Below are 26,467 nucleotides of genomic sequence, written 5' to 3'. Positions count from 1 at the left end.
TAATTAATGTTAATAAATAAATACATTTGGCATAGGTGCAGTTGTTCCCAAACTGGGTGCCGTGGCTCTCTGGGGCACTTGCAGGGGTGCCACGTGTTGGTAGTCCATGACCGAATAAAATGATTTATGGTCAAAGTGGCAAAACCACTGCTGGTGGCTGACAATCATAAAATATAAAGACAAAGAGATGTGCATCCTTATCCACCAACACATAACTGACCATAAGGATCACAGCTAAACACAATGTACTTCATTTAATAATTTTTTCAGACTTTGGAATAAGAAACATTTGGATTAGGGGTGCCGTGACAAATAAAACTGATTCCTTGTGGTGCTGTGATTCAAGAAAGTTTGTGACCTATTATATTCAATGATAATTATAAGATGATTGGTAGCTATGGGCTACTTGTCCTCTTTAGGGGGTTTACATCACCCCAAGTATCTACTTTAAAGTAGTGTTGGGTGGCTTCTTTTAAACTCATATAGGAATATTGGTTTGAAATACATCTCTACATGAAGAAGAGAATATATATCTCTAACTTATTCTTCTTTTATTTTTTTTCTACTTGAAACTGATAATGTTTTCCGAAATTAGAATTTTCATGTTTAGAGTACTGTAAGTTTTATTTTGTGCAGTCATTCTATATTGGCTGGCCATTCCCATTTTTGAGGCCTATAAATTAAATGGGGACCACATTTTTAATGGGCCTAATCCTCTGGGGAATTCCGCCCCGTGCTTAAGGCTGGGACTGTCACGTTATGGCAGACAGACCCCACGTTGTGTGTGACCAGCACAGTCTGCCATACCCTCCCTATGTTGTTCATCCCCCTTGCAATACCAGAACCCAAAACTATATTGTCACCACTGAATGTTTTATTCTAATACGGTCTTTGGTTCCGAGAGTAGCATCTAGCTCTTTTAGATGCAATCAGTAGAGATTTTGCAATGACTTCAAAGTGGTTCTCGGACCAGTTTGTCAAAATTGCTCTAAAGTTCAACAATTTGGGATAAATTGTGGATCTTCAACAGGCTAAAACATTTTAGCTGCATTCGAGCATCTTAACACTGTTCTGCATTCCAACTGCAAACTTAAACACAGTATTTATTTATTTATTTTTTTAAACTTTACAAAAAGTGCATTCAAACACAAAATTTGATCATGATTGTACCACAAACGGCTTTCAAATGTTCCTGACATCTCAGGAATTGCTATTAGTCAGGACTGTATTTTCTACATACGAGGTGTGGCTATTGAATAACGAGACTGATGCTATAATTTATTTTTAATTATATTAAGTACACTTTAACTCAATTTCCCTTCTATGTACTCCCCTTCTGCATCCACACATTGCTGCATTCTTATTTTTCATTGGTCAAAGCCATGCTATAGCCGATTATCTGTCTCCCGTCTCAACAGCTCTGTCGTTTTCTTCATTTACCTTAGTCACTGATGCAAAATGGGTTTACTTGAGTACAGATTTGACTTTAGGGAAAAGAAAGAAGTCACACGGTGCTAGGTCTGGCAAGTATGGAGGGTGTCTGTTTCTCGGCCAATAACTGCTTTACAGAGAGAGATGTGTGGGCTGGTGTGTTGTCCTGATGGAGGATGAAACCATTTTTCCAAATCTCTCGGTTCTTTCTTCTGATTCTTTACTGCAAAGTTGCTAGAACATTTTTGTAGTAATGTTGATTCCTCATTCGTATGCTGAGTGGATGGTCAATTTGTACAATTTTCTAAATGTTTTCCACATTTTCATTTGTTTTTTATGGGCAAGGCCTTCCAGGACGTTCATCATCTTCAACATCCTCACAACTATCACTTAATCTTTGTGACACTCAAACACACGTGCACGTGACATACAATCTGCCTCGTAAGCAGGGCCGGACTGTGACCAAAAATCGGCCCTGGCATTTAAAGCACATAGGTTCACCTGCTCTGGGCTCCATGCATTATATAGTTGCACACAGATGGGGTGTTGCTGGTGGAGTGTATAATGCCTGGTGTTCTGCACACATCAATCATTTCTGTTATTGTACATCATATAGTGCTGAATACCGAGGAGGGCACAGAAGTGCACGCCGTGGGCCCGCGTACTCTAGAAATGGAGTCTCATGAGGAGAGGCGTGGCCTCGTGAAGGCTTAATGTCTGGTTGTAGGCAAATAAAACCAGAGACCAGTGGCTTCCCTACCTGTGGTGTCACCTGATGAGGGGAGGGACGATGTGCGCGGCTCAGCCATGCGCCGCGGAAAAGTGGGAGGGGCCACGTGATATGGGGGCATGGCCACACGACTTGGACTCCCTTGAATAATGCTTAGGGTGGAAGGAGGGTGTAGGAGCTCTGCACACAGACTTGGGGCAAGCTGTGATATGTCCAGTGGCAGATTACTGGGGGGGCACCCAGGCATGTGCCCCCCCTGTCGTTTAGGATTTTTTTTTTTAACTTGTATTGCAGCTGCACGGCTGCCACGAGGATGAGGCTGCTGCCGTCAGCCTTCCCCGGGCCGTGCAGCTACTCAATGTTCGTGTGCGTCTGCCTGCACGCAATAAAGTTTTTATTTTCAAAGACCCAGGGCGTGATGTCCTGACATCATCGTGCGCCGCTGAAGAGAGGAGAGGACGGGGGAGCCGCAGCCGCTTGCCTTGAGCAGCAAGCAGCAAGGTAAGATGGGGTGCACAGAAGAGGGCCTGCTGGGGAGTGGGGACATAGAAGGGAGCTGGCTAGGGAGTAGGGACAGAAAGAGGGCTGCTCAGGAGTGGAGACATTAAACACTGGGGCTGGCTGGGCAATAGGGATGTAGAAAGGGGGCTGCTGAGGAGTGGGACATAGAAGGGGGCCTGCTGAGGAGTGGGGACATAGGAGGGCTGCTGGGGATTGTGGACATAAAGGCTGGGGAGTGGGGACATAGGGGGATGGGGCTGCTGGGACTGGCTGAGGACTGGGGACATAGGAGGGCTACTGGGGAGCGGGGACATAGATGGGGCTGCTGGGGCTGGCTGAGGATTGGGGACATAGGGGGACTGCTGGGGATTGTGGACATAAATGCTGGGGAGTGGGGACATAGAAGGAGGCTTCTGGGGATGGCTGGGGAGTAGGGACATAGAAGGAGGCTGCTGGGACTGGCTGGGGAGTGGGGCCATAAAAGGCTGGGCCTGCTGGGGAGTGAGGACATAGAAGGGGGTCTGCTGAGGAGTGGGGAAATAAAAGGCTGGGGAGTGAGGACATAGCAGGGGGGCTGCTGAGCAGTGGGGACAAAAGGTTGGGGAGTGGGGACATAGAAGGAGGCTGATTAAGGACATAGAAGGAGGGCTGCTGGGGACTGGGGACATAAAAGACTGGAGTTGTCTGGGGAGTGGGGACATAGAAGGGGGGCTGCTGGGGAGTTGTGGCATAGAAGGTGCGCTGCTGGGGCTGGCTCTGGACACAGAGGGGGGATTGCTGGGGACACAGAAGAAACTGCTGGGGCTATAGAAGCGGGGCTGCTGGGGACATAGAAGGGGTTCTGCTGGGGCTGGGGACACAGAAGGGGCTGCTGGGGAAACTGAAAAGGGGCTGGCTGGGCATATAGAAGGAAGAGAGGCTGCTGGGGCTGGCTCTGAACACAGAAGTGGGGCTGCTGGAGACTGGCTATGGACACAGAAGGGGGGTTGCTGGATCTGGGGACACCGAAGGGCTGCTGGACATGGCTACGGACTTAAAAGGGGTGCTGCTGGGGACACATGGGGGGGCAGATGGGACACAGAAGGGGGACTGCTGGAGTTGGGGACAGAGAAGGGGGGCTGGCTGCAGCGCTGGATTTGCAGAAACACGGGGTGGGGGCTCTGCCCTGTATTTATTACACTTATAACTAGGGGTGAGCGGGTTCGGATTTCTGAAAGTCCGATCTGAGTCAGGCTCGACTTTTCCCGCCTGACTCGGATCTGAAATCGAGGCAAAACGTCATCATCCCGCCTTCCGAGTCTCGCGGGTTTTGGATCCTATATAAGGTACCCGCGTCGGCGCCATTTTCTCACTCGGCTGTGGACAGCGAAGAGGGAGGGTGGGAGTTAGGGCTGTGTAGTGTAGTGTAGTGTAGTGCTGCTGTTGTCCACTACTTCAAAGTCCATAGGGGCTGGCTGTGTTGTGCTCTGCTGCTGTTGTTAATAGGGACTGTGTCCACTACTTCAAAGTCCATAGGGGCTGGCTGGACTGTGTTGTGCAGTCAGTTCTCCATAGGGGCTGTGTCCACTCCAAAGTCCCGTGCAGTGTCCCAGTCCTAAAGGGGTGCTGTATTGTTGTCCAGGGGGTGCTCTGTCCATCAGGGGTGCTCCCCCCAAGTGCTAAAAAAATAATATATTTTCTGTGTTTGTGAATTGTGTGCGCAGTAGCCGCACGTGCATCAACAAAGTAGTGCCAAGCGTGCGCCTGTGTCATAAGTAAAGGGCCAGCTGGCTTGACCGTTAAAGGGTGCTGTAACCCCCGAAAGTACACTCCAGTCCAAACCAAAAAAAAAATTATTTTCTGTGTTTGTGAATTGTGTGCACAGTAGCCACACGTGCATCAACAAAGAAGTGCCAAGCGTGCGCCTGTGTCATAAGTAAAGGGCCGGCTGGCTTGACCATTAAAGGGTGCTGTAACCCCCAAAGTACACTCTAGTCCAAACCAAAAAAAAAATTATTTTCTGTGTTTGTGAATTGTGTGCGCAGTAGCCGCACGTGCATCAACAAAGTAGTGCCAAGCGTGCACCTGTGTCATAAGTAAAGGGCCGGCTGGCTTGACCGTTAAAGGGTGCTGTAACCCCCGAAAGTACACTCCAGTCCAAACCAAAAAAAAAATTATTTTCTGTGTTTGTGAATTGTGTGCACAGTAGCCACACGTGCATCAACAAAGAAGTGCCAAGCGTGCGCCTGTGTCATAAGTAAAGGGCCGGCTGGCTTGACCATTAAAGGGTGCTGTAACCCCCGAAAGTACACTCCAGTCCAAACCAAAAAAAAAATTATTTTCTGTGTTTGTGAATTGTGTGCGCAGTAGCCGCACGTGCATCAACAAAGTAGTGCCAAGCGTGCACCTGTGTCATAAGTAAAGGGCCGGCTGGCTTGACCGTTAAAGGGTGCTGTAACCCCCGAAAGAACACTCCAGTCCAAACCAAAAAAAAAATTATTTTCTGTGTTTGTGAATTGTGTGCGCAGTAGCCGCACGTGCATCAACAAAGTAGTGCCAAGCGTGCACCTGTGTCATAAGTAAAGGGCCGGCTGGCTTGACCGTTAAAGGGTGCTGTAACCCCCGAAAGAACACTCCAGTCCAAACCAAAAAAAAAATTATTTTCTGTGTTTGTGAATTGTGTGCACAGTAGCCACACGTGCATCAACAAAGAAGTGCCAAGCGTGCGCCTGTGTCATAAGTAAAGGGCCGGCTGGCTTGACCATTAAAGGGTGCTGTAACCCCCAAAGTACACTCTAGTCCAAACCAAAAAAAAAATTATTTTCTGTGTTTGTGAATTGTGTGCGCAGTAGCCGCACGTGCATCAACAAAGTAGTGCCAAGCGTGCGCCTGTGTCATAACTAAAGGGCCGGCTGGCATGACCGTTAAAGGGTGCTGTAACCCCCGAAAGTACACTCCAGTCCAAACCAAAAAAAAAATTATTTTCTGTGTTTGTGAATTGTGTGCGCAGTAGCCGCACGTGCATCAACAAAGTAGTGCCAAGCGTGCGCCTGTGTCATAAGTAAAGGGCCGGCTGGCTTGACCGTTAAAGGGTGCTGTAACCCCCAAAAGTACACTCCAGTCCAAACCAAAAAAAAAATTATTTTCTGTGTTTGTGAATTGTATGCGCAGTAGCCGCACGTGCATCAACAAAGTAGTGCCAAGCGTGCGCCTGTGTCATAAGTAAAGGGCCGGCTGGCTTGACCGTTAAAGGGTTCTGTAACCCCCAAAGTACACTCCAAACCAAAAAAATATATATTTTCTGTGTTTGTGACTTGTGTGCACTGTGGCTGCACGTGCATCAACAAAGGAGCAGCGCCAAGCGTGCGCCTGTGTCCCATAAGTAAAGAGCCGGCTGGCTCATTTCTTAAAGGGTGGTGTAACCCACAAAGTGCACTACTCTCCAGCAAAAATAAAAAAATATTTTCTGTGTTTGTGTGCGCTTTAGCCGCACGTATATATCAATATAACATAAGTGGAGGACCAAACTTTCTCCGATAAAAATAAAATAGGGAAAGATCAAGAACCACTTCCTCCTAGTGCTGTTGCTGCTGCTGGGAGTTGTTCATCATCCCAGAGAGGATTAGGAACATCACTACTTTTACTAAACAATTGACCCTCCAACAGTCCCTAGCGATGAGGATGAAGTACAACAGCAGTCATCCTGAAGCAAAACGTATAACTGAGGCCTTGACTGCTATGTTGGTGTTAGACGTGCGTCCGGTATCCGCCATTAGTGCAGTGGGATTTAGACAATTGATGGAGGTAGTGTGTCCTCGGTTCCAAATCCCGTCTAGATTCCACCTGCATCCTCAAAGCAGCAGCGACAAGCATGCGTCTGTCTGAAAAAGGGTGGTGACACCCTCAAAGTGTGCTACACAAACAATAAAAATATTCTTCTTCTTTTTTCTGTCTTTGTGACTTGTGTGCGATGTAGCCGCACTTGCATCCTCAAAGCAGCAGCGACAAGCGTGCGTCTGTCTGTTAAAGGGTGGTGACACCCTCAAAGTGTGCTACACAAACAATTAAAATATTGTTCTTTTTTTTTCTGTCTTTGTGACTTGTGTGCGATGTAGCCGCACTTGCATCCTCAAAACAGCAGCGAAAAGCGTGCGTCTGTCTGTTAAAGGGTGGTGACACCCTCAAAGTGTGCTACACAAACAATAAAAATATTCTTCTTCTTTTTTCTGTCTTTGTGAATTGTGTGGGCTGTAGCCGCACCTGCATCCTTAAAGCAGCAGCGACAAGCGTGCGTCTGTCTGTTAAAGGGTGGTGACACCCTCAAAGTGTGCTACACAAACAATTAAAATATTGTTCTTTTTTTTCGGTCTTTGTGACATGTGTGGGCTGTAGCCGCACCTGCATCCTTAAAGCAGCAGCGACAAGCGTGCGTCTGTCTGTTAAAGGGTGGTGTAACTCTCAAAGTGCTCCAAAAAATAAAAAACTATTTTTTTAATGTGTTTGTGACTTGTGTGCGATGTAGCCGCACTTGCATCCTCAAAGCAGCAGCGACAAGCATGCGTCTGTCTGTTAAAGGGTGGTGACACCCTCAAAGTGTGCTACACAAACAATAAAAATATTCTTTTTTCTGTCTTTGTGAATTGTGTGGGCTGTAGCCGCACCTGCATCCTTAAAGCAGCAGCGACAAGTGTGCATCTGTCTGTTAAAGGGTGGTGACACCCTCAAAGTGTGCTACACAAACAATTAAAATATTGTTCTTTTTTTTTCGGTCTTTGTGAAATGTGTGGGCTGTAGCCGCACCTGCATCCTTAAAGCAGCAGCGACAAGCGTGCGTCTGTCTGTTAAAGGGTGGTGACACCCTCAAAGTGTGCTACATAAACAATAAAAATATTCTTCTTTTTTCTGTCTTTGTGAATTGTGTGGGCTGTAGCCGCACTTGCATCCTCAAAGCAGCAGCGACAAGCGTGCGTCTGTCTGTTAAAGGGTGGTGTAACCCTCAAAGTGCGCTCCACAAACAATAAAAATATTCTTTTTTTTTTTCTGTCTTTGTGAATTGTGTGGGCTGTAGCCGCACTTGCATCCTCAAAGCAGCAACGACAAGCGTGCGTCTGTCTGTTAAAGGATTACATCGGTGACAGCATCCAAGTAGGCATGTCAGACAGTCCATACCTGTACTGGCAGGAAAAAGAAGCAATTTGGAGGTCCCTGTACAAACTGGCTCTATTTTACCTGAGTTGCCCCTCCTCCAGTGTGTACTCCGAAAGAGTGTTTAGTGCAGCCGGGAACCTTGTCAGCGAAAGGTGTAGGAGGTTGCTTCCACAAAATGTGGAGAAGATGATGTTCATAAAATGAATTATCAACTGTTCCAGGGAGACCAGCCTCCAGAACGTACAGAGGGACCTGTGGTTCCAGCAGGGACGAATTAATACTCTGTGAGGATGAGGATGTACACACTGAAGAGGGTGAGGAATCGGTGGATGAGGAGGATGAGGATGACATCTTGCCTCCGTAGAGCCAGTTTGTGCAGGGACAGATTAATTGCCAGCTTGTTTTGTGGGGGCCCAAACGAACCAATCATTTCAGCCACAGTTGTGTGGCAGACCCTGGCACTGAAATGATTGGTTTGTTAAAGTGTGCATGTCCTGTTTATACAACATAAGGGTGGGTGGGAGGCCCAAGGACAATTCCATCTTGCACCTCTTTTTTTTCTTTGCATTATGTACAGTTTGGGGCCTAGTTTTTCAAACTGCCATCCTGTCTGCCACTGCAGTTTCACGCCTAGATGGGTCACGTGTTTGTGCCGCCCACTCGTGTCGCTTAGCATAGTCATCCAGCTACCTCGGTGCAACCTTTTGGAAATAAAAACACTATTGTGAGGTGTGAGGTGTTCAGAATAGACTGGAAATGAGTGGAAATTAAGGTTATTGAGGTTAATAATAGCATAGGAGCAGAAAAACCTACAAATTCTGTGATTTTAGCTGTTTTTATGCTTTTTTTAAAAAAAATACAGATCCAAAACACAAAACCCAGAACCCAAAACACGGAAGGGTGGTTTTGGCAAAACCATTCCAGATCCAAAACACGAAGAAAGATCCAGATCCAAAACCAAAACACAAAACACGAAAAGTGGCCGGTGCACACCCCTACTTATAACACAATCGAAGCAGCCAAGCAGCTCCACCTTCCTTAGCTCCTCTCTTCCTCAGCAGTGTCACGTCAGGGCAGGCTGCTGTGGGTGATACTGCAGGGGCATTAGTTTGAAAGTAAGCAGCTTGCTGGTGCTGCCTGTGGCGATGTGGTGAATATTGAGGGAAGTGTTAGGGTGCTATGATGTGTTGAATAATGAAGGAAGGTGGGGAGTGCTGGGATATGATGAAGGGAGAAAGTGCATTGAAGTGGGAAAGTGCTGTGAGAGGAGAACATTGGAGGGGAGGAGAAGGGAAGGGATGCTGTGTCCAGACCTGCCTACTGACTTTCGCCCTGTCGCCCTCATCATCTGCCCAACATACTCTATCACCTACCATACCTGTCCTTGTACACTTGCCCTGTCATCTACCAGACCTGTCCCCGCACACCCTGTTGCAAATGTGTTTTTTTTTCCCCGTGAGGAGCAATGTTTTTTTTTCCAAGTAGAAGCCAATGTTGTGTGTTTTTAATATTAAAAGTAGTAAAAGTATTAATTATGGATATGGTTGGATGGAGGCGCTCAAAAATGTGTCACACAGGGTGCTAGTGAGTGGGGAGTCCTGTGACGTGGACACTGGATGGTCCGAGGAAGTGCTGTGAGGTGTTTGCTAAAGGGGCTGGGGGTGTTGTGTGGTGGGGAGTGGTGCTGCTTGGCGGACAATGAAAGGGACAATGAGTGCTCTGAGGTGGACAGTGGGTGCTGTTAGGGGGGCAGTAAGGGAGTCAATGAGTGAGCTGTGAGAGGTGAGAAGTATTTGGAAGGAACTGGTAGTGAGACAGCTATGAAAGGGGCAATCAGAGATATATGCAAGGGTAATGAGAACAATGGAGGCGGCAATCAGCGATATGATGGGAGGGGGCAGTAATAAAGATATGGGCAGGGAGAGGGAAATGTGAGAGGTCCATGCATTCTAATGCTTTATGTTGGCTGGCAGTTGCAGATTCAGAGTGAGGGATCTAAATTATTTGACACTTTTAAATGCAGGTATTTATTCCCCATCTCTTTTTCCAGACAGATCTGAAACTTTCCAAGATTTAGACAACTACCAATGGATCTTAGACCACCAGCTGGCAGGTAGGACATAAATTGTCTTGGCTTTGATTATTGTATGTATTCCATGCCCTCAGTGTGCTGAAAATGAGGACATGGCTCGTGGGTATGGCATTCCCTGTGAGGCCATAGTGGGTCTGCTTAGAGGGCAGACCCACTTTTCCAGGAACTTGCGCGCCTCCGGCGCGCACAAAAACCACCCGCCCCTGCCTTCCACTAGCGTGGTGCCCCCACTTTCAGTTTTTTCTGGATCCGCCCCTGGATATGTCTCTACCTTTTAGCTGCATGTAAGTTGTAATATGTATGATACTCCTCAGCCAGACTGACCATGGGCACAGCCAATCAGCAGCTGTCATGCACCTGGTCGGGGGAAGTGGGAGTCAAGAGTGAGAGAGTACATATCATGAATGGGACTGAAACTGTAGGGAGAAGGCTCCAGGTACCTGGTGCTGTCCTGCAGGTGGTGACAGCATTCCTCCTGGTGACAGGCTGGGAGAAGCAGGTCTGATTGTGTATACATGAAGGCTAGTGGTTGTGCATGCTGTGCCTCCCCATCCCCATGTGCATTGGGAGTAGCTACTGGGAAAATCAAGCTAAAAGCAGCTCCTTACTTTCTCCGTCCAGGTCAGTTACATTACTACTGCTTCTAGAAGTGCCTGTGTAGTGACAGAAAGACAGGCAGTAGCAGGGAGGAGCTCTATAGCAGTGGTCGGAGAACAGGGGTAAATTACCAAACATGGGGTAAAAATGAAATTCCTGGGGGTATTGGACGGACAGCCGGGCATGCATATGAATCATTCTATAATATAGAATGATTCATATGCATGCCCGGCTGTGCCGCAGGGAGGCACTAAGCTGGACGCCCGCTGAGATGTTATTACCAGCGGGCGCCCGGCTCCTTCCCTGCAGTGCCGCGTTCGGCAGAGGCTGGAGTTCTCTTCTGAACTCCAGCTTCCGCCTCTCTCCATGCGCACTATGGGAGAGACGTCATGATGTCTCTCCCATAGTTCCGAGGAGCAGCCTGGCGGACAGGACGGCGGCGGATGCAGGAGCGGGGATTAAGGTAAGTGTTTGTGCAAGCGGCACTACAGGGGCATTATATGGGGGCACTACTACAGGGGCATTATATGGGGGCACTACTACTACAGGGGCACTATATGGGGGCACTACTACAGGGGCATTATATGGAGGCACGTGTGTGTATTCTTTTGGATTTCTTTGAAGCTGTATGTATATAATTAAATATGCAAATCATTTGCTTGCGCTATGCTGCTAGCCAGTAGTTTTAGGAGACAGAGGGCCTAGTTCACTACGGATCACTATTGTGATAGCAGCTGCAATTACGCACCCAGTTCTGCTGAGAAAATATGCTAAAGTATGCAACTGCTCAGCCAGCATAGAGACACCCGCTACAGCTTCCTCACATCCATAAGACCTTGCAGTCCTGCGTATACATCAGTAACATTGAGTAACATCGGACTATCATGCAGAATTACAGCAGCTCTGACCATCTCAGAACTTGAAAAAGGATACCAGATGGTACTAGTCAGGTGCTGGGACGAGTTGTTAAACCACACAGCTACTAAGACAAAGGGATAGTCACTCCCTGATACATAGAAAAATCACCAAAACAACAAGCAGTAGCGCTGAGAGTGAATAGACAATCTTATAATATTAATTAACATACATGTATGGCATATGTTCAAAATAAAATATTTATTAAATGTATTAAAAGTCGCTAAACTTCATCGGACATGTGAATATTAAAATCACAACACTGATGTACATGAAAAAACAAATGATCTCACCCACAACCCTAAAGCTGGGCATCCACTATACAATTTTCTGTTAGATATCTGGGCCTGATTCAGAGCCGGACGCAATCAGCCGTTCGCCCGCAGTAGGTACGACCGTCCAAATGTCAAACCAAGCGCTCGCACGTGTGGTCGCTCGTAGCGAGTCTTCCGCCTCATATTTCCCAAACCCCTCCTCTAGCTAACGAGCGTCCGAAATAGCGAGCGCACTACTCATTTTTTGTTGAAGTGTTCGCTCGCACAAGTACTACCGGAAGTAGGCCTGTCATTTGTCCATTGCCTTATTTCTCGTTCGGCAAACATCCGTGAATCGATTGGTGCCAATCATTACCTTAATTTACTTAATTGTTGGTCGAATGTTTTCAATCTTGTTTCTTTTTTGAATGTCAATAAACTTTATTGTTTGTTTTGTGTTCATTTTGGTCCGTAGTTTCCGTCCGCTTTTAACGGCAAACTTGTTGTTTATTTTAAATAAAGTAAGTGGATATTTGAATGTTTATATATCTATGACAATCTGTTTTTAATTTTTGTCTTTGCTAATGTAAATTTGCATCAATGCGTGTGCAGTATGCGTTTTTTTTTGGCTAAATGAGACCTTGTTAATGTTGCTTTTTTTCTTTTCTTTTTTTCTTTTGGGTTAATGTTTTAAATTTAAATTGTTTTTTGGAATACATATTTGCTAATATTCCAAACTATACATCATTTAGGTCAGGAGCGGATCCAGAGACGGAGTCGGAGGCCTGCCCGACCCCTCTCCCCAACTCCCACCATCTCCTCCCCTGCCCACTCCTCCCAAATTTCTCCACCCTCCCCTGACCTGGACATCCCTATTTCCCCTCCCTCTCCTGCTCCCCAAATCCAAATAACCCCTCTCTCCCCTGTCCTACCCATCCACATTCCCACACCTTCCCCTGATGCACCCACTCTTGATTCTACTCCCTCCCGTTTATCCCCACCGGAAATTACCCCACCTTATTCAGATATCCACTGGCCCACTTCATCGGAGGATGAGGATCTGGGCCAACCTGGCCCTGAAGCTGCAGGTATTTTGTTTTTCATGTGTGCAATTAATGTGTGAAAAGGTGCCCTATATGCATATACTGTGGTATCCCTGAATACAATCTAAGGCCAGTCCAAATTTTTTGTTTTGTTTTGGTTAAATCATCCTTTGTTTTTTTTGTTGGGTGCTAATTAATGTAAAATTTCGTCCCAAATTTTAACATTAAAATGTATTCATTTTTTATGAGTTTTTTTGGTGAAATAAAATTTGGCCGATTGTCTTCATTTTACATAACAAAATATTATTTTAAAAATTCACATATGTCAGAGCCAAATACAAGTTTCATTGTGCTTTTTAAATTTGTTGTCTAAAATCAAAATACAAATTGTGTAAGGATTATTTCAGATGCCAAAGTGATTGCTCAACCCACTATTCACATGTTCATGTTGTTGTAAGTTGTTTTTTTGTGCCAATTGGTAATTTAGGCAAGTTCATGTAACCACTATATTTGTGTTCAAAATTTAGCATGGTACTGTCGTTTGTTTTGTTTTTGTATTTAAAAAATAAATTTTATTAAAACACAGATTTGTCTTTCAACAGATCCAAGGAGGCGGGATCAGCAGATTTTGGGCCATATTTTAAACATGAGGGGCCATTTGGTGCAGCTGCTTGTGTCCATGAACCATTTAATTTGTTTTTTGCGCCATTAATATGTTTTTCATTTTTGTTTTTGTTAATAAAATTTGTTTTTTTCTAAAAATCTTATTTATTGACTCAAACATTAGCTCACAAGGTCAATCAATGTATTTGCTTGTTTGTTTGTTTTTTTGTTTTTGGGTTTTTGAATTTGCATATGAAAATGCAAACAATGTTCCAGACTAAAAAATTTTTTTATAAAAAAAAAGAGTGGTTTACCAAAAATTGTAGACATATTTTGTCAGTCCAAAAATTGGGTAAATTGACATTAACTCCATAATGTTTTGCTAGAATACCCTTATGTAGTTATTTAATTTCATAAAAATTATAAATGCAACTCCCAAAATAGGAAAATAAAGAGGAAAAAAGGTTGGGCAAACTATGCCAACATGTTGTTAATTGTTAGGTTAAAAAGACAAAAATACCAAACCCCCCCCAAAAAAAACACTTGGAAATTAATTTCAAAGGTACTGTCCGTTTGTGAAAGGCTTTTGTAGTTTTTTCATGTTAAACAAAAACAAAATAAAATTCTAAATTGTTTAATACACATTAGCTGACAAACCAAAAAATATACACACAAATTGTTGTAAATCAAAATCAAGAATTGGTTGAAGATGGTGCATGCCAACATGTTGTCCAAAATCAGGTAAGAAACACATTTGTCCAGGTGTAAAGGTCATTTGTGAGTCATTATTGTCACAGGCGATCAATTTCAGGAAGTAAGCAGGTTGTTATTTGGATTTTAAGAAAAAAAAAAGGTTAAAATTCAAAACATAGGATAGTTAACACACATAATTTACCTTACTCCCAATGTCAACAAATTAAAAAAAAAGGAAAATCAAATACCTGAAAAAACTAGTAACTACCTCATCACGTATAGCCCCCCCTGACACTCTCCTCCAATCAACCTCGGGGGGGCCATCCTCAGGCAAGGCATCCCCTGGCTGCATTGGGACACCACTTCTTATGGCGATGTTGTGAAATATCCCACACAGGACCACAATTTTGGAAACCATAGCCGGCAAATACATGAGGTCGCCACCAGAACGGTGGAGGCATCGAAATCAGCCTTTTAAAAGGCCAATGCAATTCTCCACCACCTGCCTGGTAGCAGTAAGTGCGGAATTATATTGACTTTGTGGCCCTAGTGTAGGAACCAAATAAGGAGTGAGCAGCCAGGGTGTGCAAGGGTAACCACTGTCTCCTGTGAAAAAAAAAACATTCAGTACCATTTCTAAGTCAACAGTGTTTGTTTTAAAAATTAAGGGTACCACTTACCCAGAAGCCACGCATCACCAGCTTGTAGGTTGTTTAATTTGTGCCAAAGTCCTGATTGCCGGATGACAAATGAATCATGTGCACTTCCTGGAAATTTGGCATTCAGGGACAGGATCTGGAGGGAGGCATCACATACCACCATTACATTCATTGAATGGAAATGTTTTCGGTTACTGAAGTGGTATGTGAGTGCCGTCCACAACCCCTATGATGTGTGGGAAGCCTGCAATTTCGAAAAATTTCTGCTTAAACACATTAAGGGACCCCATATCCAATGGCATATTAATAAAATGATGGAGGTGCTTAAATAGTGCATCCATTACCGCCCTCAGGATCCTTGAAAAGGAGGATTGGGAAATTCCAGCAATGATGCCAACTTTGGTCTGGAAGGATTCTGAGGCGCAAAAATGTAACACCGACATTAACTGCGTAAGTGGTGGTATTGCTGTTGGATTGTTAATTTGCCTTTCAAGATCACTCTCTATTAATGAAAGAGTGTCTAGGATGATTTGGAGTGGTAGGCAATAACGCCTTAAGACCACATCATCAGGCATTCCAAAAAGGGTGACACGTGTTCTAAACATCTGGGGCCTTGCACGCTTACGATGCCTACGCCTAGGAGGATGTTCAGGTTGGTCGGGGTCATGGACCATCGCCACTATAATTCGCCCAACATCAATCTGAAATGTTAGACAATGTAGTTATTTTTCCAACATTTAACAATGAGAAAATATACTTATCTTTCTTACACATTAAGAAGAATCTTACAGGGTTAGGCAGTGACATCTTGAAGTAAACCTACGAATTAGATTTTCCATATAAATAATGTAAAAATTTACACAAAATAAAGACAGGCTAAGGCTAAAATATAAAGAATGCATGCACTACACAGATGATGTTGTTATTCTAGGATTGTACAAGAAAATTGTAATGTACGCTTAAGCCACAGACAGGAGATGAGCAAAATATACGCAATACAGGTTACAAAATAACGCTAAATGGTACACTTAAGCCACAGACAGGAGATGTGCAAAATATACGCAATACAGGTTACAAAATAACGCTAAATGGTATGCTTAAGCCACAGACAGGAGATGTGCAAAATATACGCAATACAGGTTGCAAAATAATGCTAAATGGTACGCTTAAGCCACAGACAGGAGATGTGCAAAATATATGCTATATAGGTTACAAAATAACACTAAATGGTACGCTTAAGCCACAGACAGGAGATGTGCAAAATATACACAATACAGGTTACAAAATAACGCTAAATGGTACGCTTAAGCCACAGACCAGAGATGAGCAAAATATACGCAATACATTTCGCATTTATTATGGCAAAAAAACCATTGGCAAAAAAAATTAAATTTTTACGTACACCTATCTGCATAGTGTGACCCCTTAAATAAACATGAAAAATGAATAAAAATAACAGGGTCTAATGTATGACAAAAAACACTTACCGCACAAAGACGATAACACCAAAATAAACGAGATCCACAACACCAAACGTAAAAAAAAAAACTAAACAAAAGCAAAGGAAACACGTATTAACATTAAAAATGAATAAAATATTTGCTAGTTAGAATCGACCAAAAAATCGTTCAAAAAAACTTACCTCAACAAAAAAAAATTTATGATAGAAAAAAAATGCAAAAATGCGAAAGAAAATAAACAAACAACAGAAAACTCGCCAAAAATCCACCAAACTCTCTGCAAACAACCACTACTCCGATTAACTCTCAAACAACAACCACTACAAACAACCCACCCCAAAACAAGGCCACAAAAAAGCCTTAAATAGACTGAACTTTCCCGCTCAAATCAATGACGCACAATAGATGCGCCCGTATAATGCACATGCATCTATAAAAACATCACGAGAGCCCACAATGGGTCAGCTGAATTCAAGGGTTTAATCATGTCCACTGAACAGCAGCAAAGCCAAAATTCAGGACCTCACAGTAAGTAGCTCCAAAATTAAAGTTACCACCCAAAAAAAAATATTTTTTTTTTCAAAATTTTTTGTAAGGTGTTGAGACTGAGAATGAGGAGGTTGCAGGGCCTAGTACCCAGGCCAGGGCCAAACGCAAAAGGCAGCCGCAATTCACAAGAAAGGAGATGGAGGTTTTGGCGCAAAAGTGCATTGATAACCTGGCACAGGCACCCCGAAATATGGGTGCAACCCAGAGATGGAAACTGTGGGAGGAAATAGCCAGTGCTGTCAATGGAGTTGGTGACTTTGTCCGTTCAACCAAAGAGGTCAAACGCCGGTATGTAAATGCTGTAACCTATTTCCAAATTTTTAAAAAATGATGAACAAATCTAACCATACATTTTTAAACAACAGATGGGGTGACTTCAAATATCGGCTAAAACAAAAAATGGCTGATAGGGCTAGGCATGCAGGGGGGACAGGTGGTGGGCCAACCCCTGTATAATTGGAGCTAACAAATTTTGGAGGAGCTGGCACAGGGGTGTGTGCAGGAAGAGGAGGTGTTTGGCGTGTCCAACATGGACACAGACATGCCAGTCTTTGCGGCTCCACATGTTGCTGCAGGTAATTTAGTTAAAAATGATTGAAAAACTTTTTTAAGTAAATTTACAAAAGTACTAAGATTTGTATTATCTATCTTTTTCACACAGGCACAGAAGAGGACGAGTCTGCTCTAGAACTGAGTTTTGGCCGCAGTAGATTTGCTGCCTCCGCAGGGGAGGAAGCAGTATATCCGGCTGGGGACCCTGTGGCGGACAGTCCAGGGCCTTCCCTCTCGCAGGCAGTGGCCCTTCTCTCAGATCTCAATGAAAAAACGGATAAGAACACCGAGATTCTGATGAGGATGGACGCCAATCTGCTACGGGTGGCGGACGCCCTGGAGGAAAATGCTGCGGCCAGTGTCAGAATAGCTAATGCCCTGGAGCAGCTCGTCCGCCTGCGCATGATGGAGCCAGCCTCCCTTCCTGCCGGAACATGAGGGCCCTCCACCTCTGGTGCAACATCAGCCATCCCTCCAAATGTGCCTAGCCTATGCCAAGGTCAGAGGAAACAACATCTACCTCTGGCCAGGCCAGGCGCACGACCAGACAGACAAAGTCATGCTCCCTCCAACATCAAGCCAAGAGGGGGAAAAGGCGTTGACAGCACTGGCTAATTCCCCAAAATTCCATCTCTGTGTTTGCCCCATATTTTTGCACCCCAAAACCTCCCTCTCCTTTCTTGTGAATTGTTTTTTTTAATTTAATTACTTTGGATTTTTTAAAATGTAAAAAATTAATTTTTTTTGCGGAAAAAAAGCCAACCAAGAAAAAAAACATAAAAAATGGATTTTAATGTTTTAAAAAAATAAAACCAAAAATCAAAAATTGTGTGTCAATTTCATTATCAACTGGCTAAAAGGGACTGGAACAAACATACTTAAATACATAACAAAGGTCATATACTAAAAAAAAATATTTAAAAAAACAACAACAGGTAACAGGTAAGTAAACAATAACACAAGCAAAGCAATTAGTAGCTGATTGTCTTTCGGGATTTAAAACTAAACGAAAAGAATATTTTTCACAAAAAGTAGATTGGTATTGGGCTATTAAAAAACAAAAGAAATCTGACAACAACATGCGTACGGAATATCTCAAAAACATCAAGCATTTTTAACATAAGTGAAACATATATTTGGTGATTGCTGTGATTTCAAAACACATTCAAATAGGAACACAACATGCGTTCTAAATTTAGCTAATAAATCAGGGCCATTGCAAATCAACTTCTAACAAGTGAACCAATTATTAGGTGATTGGTCTTGTGCCTTGTAAAGGAGAATAGCAAAACATTGATTCGCTTCGGGAGCTACGAAGAGACCATCGTCTTTGCGAGATCCAATACCCTACCACAAGCTGAACGAGCAGTCATAATGGAAACTGGATCACACAGTGACGTATCCAAAAGACTGTCCAAATTGGACGTTCGCACAAGATAATACATGTACGCCCAAAAAACGGCTTTAAGTTTACACGCCTGCGTTTTCTCATCTCCACCCCCGTTACCACGCATAAACGGAACATTCTGTCAATCAAATTACATAGGTCACTTCCTGTTCGCTGTGTATACGAGCGAACAAAAAATGACCGCAATGATCCGGCCGCACATGCGCAATGATAACCGGACGCATGCTTGGTTTAAAACAATCGAATGTGTACGAGCGAACGGCTGATTGCATCCGGCTCTGAATCAGGCCCTCTGTCCAATCTGGCTGGTTGGAATGAAAACCTGGTAATGTATGGGAGCAAATGACAGTCGATCATATGGTTTTAATCATTGATAAAAGGACAATTTTTTTTTTTCAAATTGGTTACATTTGTGTGCTTTAACCAATTTGTCTGAATGACCATTTTTGGCTATTTTCCAGTGTTTGTGAGCAAATGGACGATTGTAATTTGCTCCCATACATTACCAGATTTTCATTCAAACCAGCCAGATTGGACAGATATCTGACAGAAAATTGTATAGTGGATGGCCAGTTTAAAAGTCCAAAGTCTGCCTGTTCCTGCACAATACCTTTGGCATGGACACTGGGAAATCCAAATCCAGCAAATGTATCTTTCCACTGGATGTTTATCTTGGTCACCGATTGAGGGATGTCCCTTAAATGTTGAAATCAATCCAAAATGATGGGTCTCAGAATTTGCAAGTCTCGTCGCACGCAGTGAGTACTCAAGCTGCATATGTCGTTGCAGTGGCTAATTTATGCACGCCCATGCAAACTGCATTTCTGCAATCACTCCCCCATCATTATCCCCAAACGCTGACGTCCCGTCACTAACTCTGCAACGGCTTTCTTTCTGCGTGCGTGACCGCTGAATCAGGCCCCAGAGTGAGGAGGGCAACCAAGAACCCAATATTAGGCAGAGAAAAATAAAAAAAAAATGCAGGGTGCCCAAATAAGAATCCATATTCTTTATATACATAAGGGGAGATGTATCAAACCTTAAAGAGAGATAAAGTGGTGAAGTTGCCCATAACAGTCAACCATTACTTCTGGTAAATTAGAAAAAATATATATTTTTCCTTAATTTTTTTTATATATTTACTTTCATAATATTAGTGCATATACATTGAGAATAATTTCTTTTTGGCTGTTAAATTTTATAGTATAATTTCTATTTTTTAGAGTGACAACATGGCAGGTTTATATGGCTGGTTTATTGTACAGTACTCTCTGTCACCTGTTCTCTTTTCCATTACTATATTTATCAGACAGAGAACCTTTAAATAAGCAATAATTCATCTATTACGTACTATTCATTAAGATAATCGTTCATTTTTCTCTTTAGTTAACAAATCTGTTGACCTTTATATTACAGAAGACTTAAAGGTAAGGAACACGCCGAGTCTTGCGGACCTGTCTTGTCAGTCATTATTCTCTTTGACCTTACTTGTGCTCTCTGTTTGAAATCATCCAGATTAATGAGGCATTTGTTCTCCATGAAGAATCTATTTAAAAATACAAGTTTAATGAGTTGCTTAAGATTGATGATTATTATCTGTTTGCTTATACAGTACCAGTTTGTTGCCAGCTTTTGGCATTGCAACTCTTGGCATGTGATAATGGAACTGGGATTTTTTTATTTTTATTCGTGGGACATCACTGTTTTATCAGAACTAGACTAACTTATAAGAATAAACATCTTCTATTTGTTCTTTTAAATGAAAACAATGTCTTAGGAGATTTTGAGAATTCTTGTAATTTAACTGTAGCTAGAGCATTAAAAGAGTAGAGACATCAAATGAATATATGCCTACACATTAGAAGTGTAGTGATTGTGTTGTATATTTGTAGAGTTGGTGTGTATTAAAAAAGAACCCCTAACAATTTTGGTTGTAGCTTATTGTTTGACTAGTACCAGTCATTTAGTTATTTTGTTAGGGAGCAATAGCAGGGGCGGCGAGAAGGGGGGTACAAATAGCCCGAACCTGGGCCTCTGCATTACCTATGGTGTCACAGCCCACCCCTTCCCCCCATTGCATGAAACAGTTGTGCGCTCCGTAGGATGGTCCACTACTACAGGACCTAGCCACAGCCCCTCTATTGGCCAAATCCTTTCAGCACCTGGGCTCGCACAATGTCTCGGTGGCCCTAAGCAGTGGTATTGGTTTTGCCTGGAAACAGAGCACCATTTTGTAATCACTATTCAGTTTTGAAGTGGGTGTTGATACAAGAACCTGACACCAATCAGAGCACCAGAAATGCCACAGCAGCACAGTTCTTCAGGATATGAATGTGAAAAACAGTGACCTGTCCACCCCTGAGGATATAGGCAGGCGTGCAGGAACATTGGTATGATGTGACAAGGGGAATATAGGCCAGTGGGCTATTACAGGCTGAAAGTTTAGATAATGTAAGGAACAGGGTCCTCCCATAGCGTAAAATAGTCATGTGAAGCTCTTGTCAAACTGATAAAAATGTTTCTGTCAAACACATCTCTATGTGAAGTACAGTAAAATGCATATATAAAACTTCGATTTCTAGACAGAGCAGCAGAGGACCTAATGTTGTACAGAAGACTGGTGGGCAGATATTGGGATTTATTCAAAATCAATCAAATTCAAATCCATGTTTTTGAGTTTCTTTGAAATTCTTTAGCATTACTGCTCATAATGATGAAACAAAGCAGTTTTGTCACATGATAACGGAGGTTAGTAAATTTCCATTATATAACTAAACAGATATAAATTGCAGAAAAATAAAACACTTTAGTTAGAATAATTAACAAAACATAATGGATTCTACATGTTGTGGAATTGCTCAGTTACACTACGTGCTTCGGGGCAAGAAATACACACAGGCTTTGCATTAACTGATTATTGTTGCACATTATAAAGCAATGGACTTAAGCTGGGTACACACTAGAGCAGGAATGGACGACCCTCCAACCTATCTGACAATTGGTAAGTGTATAACTGGGCGGGTATTTAAATTGGCCACTCAGTTAAGCTGTCAATCACCGCATGTGTACTGGCGATCGACGGGTCACTCGTACACACCAGCAGATGACTGATATATCTTTTAGATATGTTGGTCATCTGAGGTGCTGCGTTCACAGACGTACCCGGTGATGCTCTGTAGACAGGGGCAGATTGGGCCAACGGGACAGCGGGTAAGTCCCCGCTGGGCAGGTCCCATCCCCCCTCTACCAGGCTGGCTTACCCAGCCTGACAGGCCAGCTTACCCATATATAAGGAGAATTTTTTTGCAATGGGCAAAAAAATTATAGGAGAAATAAAGACAAATATGTCTTGGTTGGGGCACTCTTTAGAGAAAGAAAAAAAATCTCCAAATTCTAAGACATGAAAATGATGATTGGAATGCAGCGGTGGGAGGATACGCGTTTTGCCGACAGGTGACCAAGCCCTTTCGGCGAAACTCGCGTCCTCCCACCGCTGCATGTAGCAGCCGGATCTCTAATACACACCGTACTGCAGCCTTTGCCAATATCTATCTCCAGGTACTTTTTCTATCTCTCAGAGCGCTCTCTCATTTAGTCCCTGCTTCATGACTCCCCCTGCAATGCCTGTGTGGTAACAGGGGAGAGACGTGGCTTTTTCTCAGACAGCAGAAGCGCTGTCTTTTGTTTCATCTGGGCTAATACGTGGGGAATACTCTCTCATCCCCTGTTTGATTTAGACAGGGGAAAGTAGAAGTGCCCTCACGCTTTCTATACCCCAGACTTACTTTTTTCCTCAGTGCCTTATTATAATATTTATATTTTGATTGTCATATGACACAGATGTGTACTATTCATGCATGCCTTCTGTGATACTTTACAACCTATGTATTATTGAACTATTCTCATGATTTACAACCTATACAATTCGTTGCAATCATCTTAGCACTGGTTTAATTAATCTTTCAATCAAAGATACTTTTTCCCTTATCAATTTCTAATGGGCTGGTTGCAGTATACTGATTATGTATGCTATTAAGCACTTTATATTTATGGTCCTATTTACAGGTGTGTTATAATTATATCCTTGTGATTTTCATGTTACATTTTGAGATTGAGATCCATCATATTTATATTTTCGCCCTTTTCTTTATCACAATTATTGTATCCTATATTTATTTATACTTTTTATTGTGATATGCTCTTGTATGTTTGGTATCCCTAATTAGCGATATATTGGGAATTCATATTATTTTTTTTTCATACAAGCTGTTTTGCTCATTGGTCTATAATTGCTTATTTCTCGAAAAAAATGTTTTTGATTTCTATGTGATCTTGTATTCTCTTTATGTAGTAATATTTGGTTAGTCAGGATAGAATTGTATTTTAGGTACTATAATAAATGTTAAGTTTTAATTTTATTCCAATCATCATTTTCATGTCTTAGAATTTTGAGATTTTTTTTCTTTCTCTAAACAGTGCCCCAACCAAGGCATATTTGTCTTTATTTCTCCTATAATTTTTTTGCCCTTTGCAAAAAATTCTCCTTATATATGTGTACTGCACAAAATCCCGTGGGCACACCGCCAACCTAGAGTCATCTAATAATTATATAACAATGGTAGACCTTATTGTTGGTAATGCTATATTTCTAATATTGTGATCTACTAATTATTATTTATCACTCTAATATGTGAACCAGTGCGGACTCCAATCATCTTTTTTGTAGGCCAGCTTACCCAGCCTGACCGACTTTATGTGTTTGCCTGGATGGTTGCAGCACTTCCAGGATTTGCGTTCCAGAAGTTGTCACTTCCAGGTGCCATTAGCTGGGAGCAGCACGATAGGGTAGGCGGCACACTGCTGCTCCATTGTTTTATTAATAGCCACTGCCAGTGTGTGGGGGCGGCAGAGTATTAAACACTAATCACGCTCCCCCCCGCCCCATGACAGCCACTTCTCAAATATTGTTTACCCAAAGGCGATGCTTCTTTAAAACTAAGCTCTGACATTTAGGGGGAGATTAATCAAACATTGGAGAGAGATAAGGTGGAGAGAGATAACGTCCCAACCAATTAACTTCTAACTGTCACTTTAGAGGCTGTGTTTGAAAAATGACAGTTAGGAGCTGATTGGTTGGTACTTTGGACCTCATTCAGAGTCGGTCGGAGCGGCCGCACGGTCGTACGCCACCGATGTTCGCTATACTGCGCATGCGTACAGTTCGCAATGCGTGTGCGCAAACTAGCCGCTACGATCAGAAATTTCTCTCTCCTTGAACACAGCCAGGTCGGTAGTTTGAGTGACAGATTGAGGCATTTGTGGGTGGTAACAGGGGAAGGTGCTTGAAAACGGGGGAGTGGAGATCCGAACGCAGGCGTGCCTCATTATGCGAATGGCGTTTTGTGGGAGTGCATACGGTTTATGGGAGTGCATAATTAACAAAGTAGCTTCATGGCACATGTGATATGGGAGGTTTTTACACTGACATGATCGTAGAGCTTAAGAGAGGGTATGGTCAACTTCAAGCTCTACGACCAGTTTCGATGGTTGCCGATGGCCTCGATTAATCCTTATATGCCCGGAGATGACGTGCAATGCGTACGAGAAGGGGGCGTATTTTTTTTTGTCTTCCAACCGCTTCCTCCCCTTGGTCGGCCAACTACCGATCCGAACTTAGGGACGCAACTTGCGAGGGAATCATTTGCATATACGGCCCCTTTTTCGCGTACGACCGTGCGGCCGCTTTGACCGACTCTGAATGAGGTCCTTTATCTCTCTCCAAGTTTTGATAATTATCCACCTTAATTTGCATCCTATTTACATAAGATAAGTTTCTGGCTCTTTGTAAATTAAAAAACAAAGGCAAACAATTACCTGGGAGTGAGATCCTGGGGCGACACATTTCTTTAATGAGAAACAGGTTGGAGCTGAGAAAGGCAGGAAAAGGAATGAAAGTGAAGAGACTGCAGAATGTTTGTAACTTGAATTATGGAATGGTGACAGTTGGTGATGAAAAAGGAGCCACAAAGTTGTTAGAATAAAAGGTAGTATATGATAGTAGAAGAAAACTGTAACATCAAAATGAAATCATGCGTAAGGGAAATAGATTAGATTTAAAAACACAACAAAACTAAGAAGGATATACTTTGCTGGACAATATAGATTTTTTTTCATTTGTTATAAATCTTTCTGGTTTTGGGTGGATGGTCAACAGCTGATAGCAACCAGCAACGATTAATTCTGCATGGAAAGAGCTCCATTGTATTTTTTTTTGCATTTTAACCCTCAGGCAGGTTGCAGGGAGACGTAGATGCCATGCTGTCAGCTTGAAGTCCTCCCATCTGGCTGACATCATCTCTGCTGATACAGGATTGATGCGTCTCCCTTCTTCTACCTTGTTGGTGCGCTGCTCAGGTGCTGGTGATAGCGTTCTACATGTTTCCGGTTTAGCTGTGAGTCTCCTGTGTCCAGTGGAGCATCCAGTGTCCACTTAGTTTTTATTCCTGCCGTTTGTGTCATCCAGGTCGGCACAGTCCGCATTCCAGTCTCCTGCTGCTTGTGTCATCAAGGTGGCATGGGCGGCACCCCAGCGTCCTGTTTGTTATCCACCACTGCATCGAGTGTATGCAACCTGTGTACTGCCACTTGTATCAACCTGGTGGCACAAGCCGCACTTCTGCACCTCGTGTACACAAATCAGTGTAGTACCACTTGTGGCAATCTGGCGACACAAGCTGCATTTCTGCACCTTGTGTATGCAAATCAGTGTACTACCACTTGTGTCAACCTGGCGGCACAAGCACTCCAAGTACGCAAACTAGTGTACGGCTGCGTGTCAACCCGACGGCACTAGTCGCACTTCTGCACATGTTGTTACACAGCCCAGAGGCTGCTTCTTGCAACTGTTGACCAGCCCTCAAGGCTGCTACATGGCCAAGGCCTCATCTTGTTGCACAGCCCAGGGGCTGCTGTCTCGCCAAGGCTTACCAGCCCTCAAGGCTGCTACATGGCCAAGGTAGCATCTTGTTACACAGCTCAGGGGCTGCTTTTTGCAAAGGCTGACCAGCCCTAAAGGCTATTACACAGCCAAGGCCGCATCTTGTTACACAGCCCAGGGGCTGCTTCTCGCCAAAGCTTACCAGCCCTCAAGGCTGCTACATGGCCAAGGCCGCATCTTGTTACACAGCCCAGAGGCTGCTTCTCACCAAGTTTTCCAGCCCTCAAGGCTGTAGCAGGACTATCTTATTACCAGTCTACAACGGGTACCCCCTACCTATCTCCTTACTCAATCCTCCACTCTGCACAAATCGGAGTTGATTCCCTCCAGGAATCGTTACATTCATCTGCTTTGTAATGATACCAACATGGATACAGTGGAAATAAAAAATCACACAATACAACAAATCATGCTGATACCAGTCACATGGTGCTCCCCTAAATCTTCCACCCTGACAGAATGGTTCTTCAGGCTAGAATTCTATAGGACCATTGATGACCTGATTCTCTCTTTTACTAATAAACTCCAGGAGTATAGTGCGCTTTGGTTCAGGTGGTTGGATTTTTCTGTGATCCAGAGTGAGAAAGAGGTGTGTTCACCAGTAGCAATGTTTCGAAGAGGAGCACAACAAGAGACTGGGGAGTGTGTTGGATTGGGATGTGTGTGTGATGTTGGCAAGGGAGACTTGAGGAAGTAGTTACACTTGGCAGATCGGAAACTGATGAGCTCTCTTTTGGTCATGTTGAGGTTTTGGTAGTGCTGAGTCAGCCAAGAAGAGATGATGGGGAGGCAATTTGACACATGGGATACAAGAGAAGGAGAGAAGTAGAGGGCTGAAAGCACAATGGCAGGGGAG

This window comes from Taudactylus pleione, unplaced genomic scaffold (assembly GCF_031769625.1).
Source record: "Taudactylus pleione unplaced genomic scaffold, aTauple2 ptg000316l, whole genome shotgun sequence".
Taxonomy (NCBI): domain Eukaryota; kingdom Metazoa; phylum Chordata; class Amphibia; order Anura; family Myobatrachidae; genus Taudactylus; species Taudactylus pleione.
The sequence above is the reverse complement of the archived record's forward strand: the minus strand, read 5'-3'. Positions refer to the sequence as shown.